Source organism: Dama dama, chromosome 18 (genome assembly GCF_033118175.1).
Source record: "Dama dama isolate Ldn47 chromosome 18, ASM3311817v1, whole genome shotgun sequence".
NCBI classification, from domain to species: domain Eukaryota; kingdom Metazoa; phylum Chordata; class Mammalia; order Artiodactyla; family Cervidae; genus Dama; species Dama dama.
The window spans coordinates 10,833,371-10,838,230 of NC_083698.1; positions in this window are offsets into that span (position 1 = coordinate 10,833,371).

The window sequence follows — 4,860 nt, forward strand, 5'->3', positions numbered from 1 at the left end:
ATGCTCCAAATCACAGAAGTGATGTAAGCAATGAACTTAAACATATTTCAAGTCCATTAAAATTCAAAGTATGTTCATTCTAACATACATAAATACAAACTAGCATTCAAGAAGGTCAGTGCTGTTTATTCAAAACTAAATTTCATTAAAAATAGAAATGTTTTGAAAACTGTTGATAATTGTTGAAGCTAGGTGAGGAGTGCCTGGTGATTCACTATATAGTGTCTCAACTTTTATGTATGCTTGAAGATTTAGGTCCATGAATCAAGGTAAACTGAAAGTGATCAAACAGGAGATGGCAAGAGTGAATATCAACATTTTAGGAATCAGTGAACTAAAATGGACTGGAATGGGTGAATTTAATTCATATGACCATTATAACTACTGCTGTGGGCAAGAATCCCTTAGAAGAAATGGAGTAGCCCCCACAGTCAACAAAAGAGTCTAAAATGCAGTACTTGGGTGCAGTCTCAAAAATGACAGAATGATCTCTGTTCATTTCCAAGGAAAACCATTCAATATCACAGTAATCCAATCTATGCCCTGACCAGTAATGCTAAAGAAACTGAAGTTGAACGGTTCTATGAAGACCTACAAGACCTTCTAGAACTGACACCCAAAAAAGATGTCCTTTTCATCATAGGGGACTGGAATACAAAAGTAGGAAGTCAAGAGATACCTGGAGTAACAGGCAAATTTGGCCTTGGAGTACAAAATGAAGCAGGGAAAAGGTTAACAGTTTTGCCAAGAGAACGCACTGCTCATAGCAAACACCCTCTTCCAACAACACAAGAGATGACCCTACACATGGACATCACCAGATGGTCAATAATGAAATCAGATTGATTATTTTCTTTGCAGCCAAAGATGGAGAAGCTCTATACAGTCAGCAAAAACAAGACCAGGAGCTGACTGTGGCTCAGATCATGCACTCTTCATTACAAAATTCAGACTTAAATTGAATAAAGCAGGGAAAACCACTAGACCATTCAGGTATGACCTAAATCAAATCCCTTATGATTATACAATGGAAGTGACAAATAGATTCAAGGGATTAGATCTGATAGAGTGCCTGAAGAATGTTCGTAATATTATACCAGAGGCGGTGATCAAAACCATCCCCAAGAAAAAGAAATAAAAAAGGGAAAATGGTGGCCTGAGGAGGCCTTACAAATAACTGAAAACAGAAGAGAAAGGAGAAAAAGAAAGATATATCCATCTGAATGCAGAGTTCCAAAGAATAGCAAGGAGAGATAAGAAAGCCTTCCTCAGTGATCAGTGCAAATAAATAGAGGAAAACAATAGAATGGGAAAGACTAGGGATCTCTTCAAGAAAATTACAGATACCAAGGGAACATTTCATGCAGAGATGGGCTCAATAAAGAACAGAAACGGTATGGACCTAACAGAAGCAGAAGACACTAAGAAGAGGCGGCAAGAATACACAGAAGAAAGATACAAGAAATATCTTCATGACCCAGATAACCATGATGGTGTGATCACTCATCTAGAGCCAGACATCCTAGAATGCAAAGTCAAGTAGGCCTTTAGGAAGAATCACTATGAACAAAGCTAGTGGAGGTGATGAAATTCCAGCTGAGCCACTTCAAATCCTAAAAGATGATGCTGTTAAGTGCTATCCTCAATATTCCAGCAAATTTGGAAAACTAAGCAGTGGTCACAGGACTGGAAAAGGTCAGTTTTCATTCCAATCCCAAAGAAAGGCAATGCCAAAGAATGTTCAAACTACCACACAATTGCACTCATCTCACACACTAGCAAATTAATGCTCAAAATTCTCCAAGTGAGGCTTCAACAGTATGTTACCAGAGAACTTCCAGATGCTCAAGCTGGATTTAGAAAACACGGAAGAACCAGAGATCAAATTGCCAACATCCATTGGATCATAGAAAAAAGCGAGAGAATTCCAGGAAACATCTACTTCTGTTTCATTGACTACACTAAAGTCTTTGACTGTGTGGGTCACAAAAAAACTGTGGAAAATTCTTAAAGAGATGGGAATATCAGGCCACCTAACCTGCCTCCTGAGAAACCTGTATGCAGGTCAAGAAACAACAGTTAGAACCAGACATAGAACAACAGACTGGTTCCAAATAGGAAAAGGAGTACATCAAGGCTGTATATTGTCACCCTGCTTATTTAACTTATATGCAGAGTACATCATGAGAAATGCTGGACTGGAGGAAGCACAAGCTGGAATCAAGATTGCCAGGAGAAATATAAATAACCTCAGATATGCAGATTACTCTATACTTATGGCAGAAAGCAAAGAGGAACTAAAGAGCCTCTTGATAAAAGTGAAAGAAGAGAGTGAAAAAGCTGGCTTAAAACTCAACACTCAAAAAACTAAGATCATGGCATCCAGTTCCACCACTTCATGGCAAATAGATGGGGAAACAATGAAAACAATGAGAGACTTTCTTTTCTTCGCCTCCAAAATCACTGCAGATGGTAACTGAAGCCATGAAATTAAAAGACGCTTGCTCCTTGAAAGAAAAGCTATGACAAACCTAGACAGCATTTTAAAAAGTAGAGACGTTACTTTGCCAACAAAGGTCCGTCTAGTCAAGGCTATGGTTTTTCCAGTAGTCATGTATGGATGTGAAAAATGGACCATAAAGAAAGCTTAGTGCCAAAGAATTGATGCTTTTTGAACTGTGGTGTTGGAGAAGACTCTTGAGAGTCCCTTGGACTGCAAGGAGATCAAACCAGTCAATCCTAAAGGAAATCAACCCTGAATATTCATTGGAAGGACTAATGCTGAAGCTGAAGCTCCAGTATTTTGGCCACCTGATGCGAAGAGGTGACTCACTGCAAAACACCCTAATGCTAAGAAAGATTGAAGGCAGAAGGAGAGGGAGACGACAGAGGATGAGATGGTTGGATGGCATCACTGACTGGATGGACATGAGTTTGAGCAAGCCCTGGGAGTCAGTGATAGACAGGGAAGCCTGGCGTGCTACAGTCCATTGGGTCGCAAAGAGTTGGATGCGACTGAGTGACTGAACTGAAGATTTACATAATGAAAAATTTTGTTTTAATAATCATGAGCACTCTTATTCAGATCAAAGGTATTCATACTTGAGACAATTTATTTAATGACTAGCAGGAAGTCAGTTCTTTTCAGGCGGCACTAGTGGTAAAGAACCAGCCTGCCAATGCAGGTTAGATGTAAGAAATGTGGGTTCTATCCCTGGGTCAGGAAGATATCCTGGAGGAGGGTATGGCAACTGACTCCAGAATTCTTGCCCGGAGAATCCCATGGACAGAGGAGCCTGACAGGCTGCAGTCCATAGGGTCACACAAAGTAGGACATGACTGAAGTGACTCTGAAGTCAGAGTATCTCTTTCTCTGGAAGTCAATTTCCAAAAGGAAATAAGATAAGTAAAGAGGTAAAAATCATGGAACAGAAATAGTTGTCAGTCAGAGTGTCAGACCATTTCTAGAATGTACAGAAGACTGGGTATACTCCAATACTGGGTTCAAGTGTAGAATAAGAACCAGAAAAATCTGAAGGTATCACATTTAGTGTACATCTTTATTAAGATGAAGAACCCGAAAGGTACAAATTGATCTCCTGTGCCAGTCTGAATTAAGTGGCCATTTGTTTCAAGCACTTTCAGTGTATAACCACCTATAGAACTATGTATGGGCTTCCCAGGTGGCTCAGTGGTAAAGCAACTGCCTGCCAATGCAGGAGATGCAGATTCACTCCCTGGGTTGGGAAGATCCCCTGGAGGAGGGCACGGCAACCCACTCCAGCATTCTTGCTGGGAAAATCCCATGGACAGAGGAGACTGACAGGCTACAGTCCATGGGGTTGCAGAGTCAGACACAACTGAGTACTCACTCACACAAATACACACACACACACACACACACACACACACAGCTGTGTGTAACCAGAATCCTGACTTTTAAGATAACTAGTGCCCTGTCTCTTAATATTGCCATATATAGATGCATCCCTAAATGATATATTGCTTAGTTTTTATCTACTTCTGAACTTTATGTAAATGGAATAATATTATATGTGCACATTGTTGACCTGCTTCTTTCATTTAAAAAGGCATTTGAGAGGTTCAGCTGTGTTGATGTGCTTAACAAGTGGTAGTTGCTCAGTTCAGTTCAGTTCAGTTCAGTCGCTCAGTCGTGTCTGACTCTTTGCAACCCCATGGACTGCAGCACGCCAGGCCTTCCTGTCCATCACCAACTCCCAGAGTTTACTCAAACTCATGTCAGTTAATCAAAAAGCCAGTTTAAAATGAGTAGGCATACAAGGAATACATATACCTTAAGCATTGCTACATAAAATAGACAAACACATATTCATTTGCCAATCTTTTCATTAAACACGGATCAGAAGATCAAAGTTCCCTATCATCTTCAACCAAACCAATATTACATCATCCTCAAGTTTCAATTTCACTTTCTTTAACATGGAGCAAGAAACTTAAAGATACTTGTAAAGCAACCTTACTGCAAAAAATTTCCCTACACACACCCCATATTTTACAGTATTCTTAGCCACATCTAATATGGCAAGGCCTATGTGAACAATTCACTTTATCCAATATTTTCAAAGTATGTGACTTAGGTCCCCTAAAATCCAGAACTCTTCAAACATATTTCATCGGTTTCTTTACATCTAACGAAATATCGTAATTTCAGTGTCACGCACATGTGGTGCTCACAGGTTTGGTAACAACCACAACGACACTTAGAACATGTATAGCTCAGCTGGAAGTAGTGGAAGCATGTGGGCTGGCCACAGAGTAGCCTAATAACCATGAGTGCCTTATATACACTGAATGTCAATGGGCTTGATTCACAGAAGG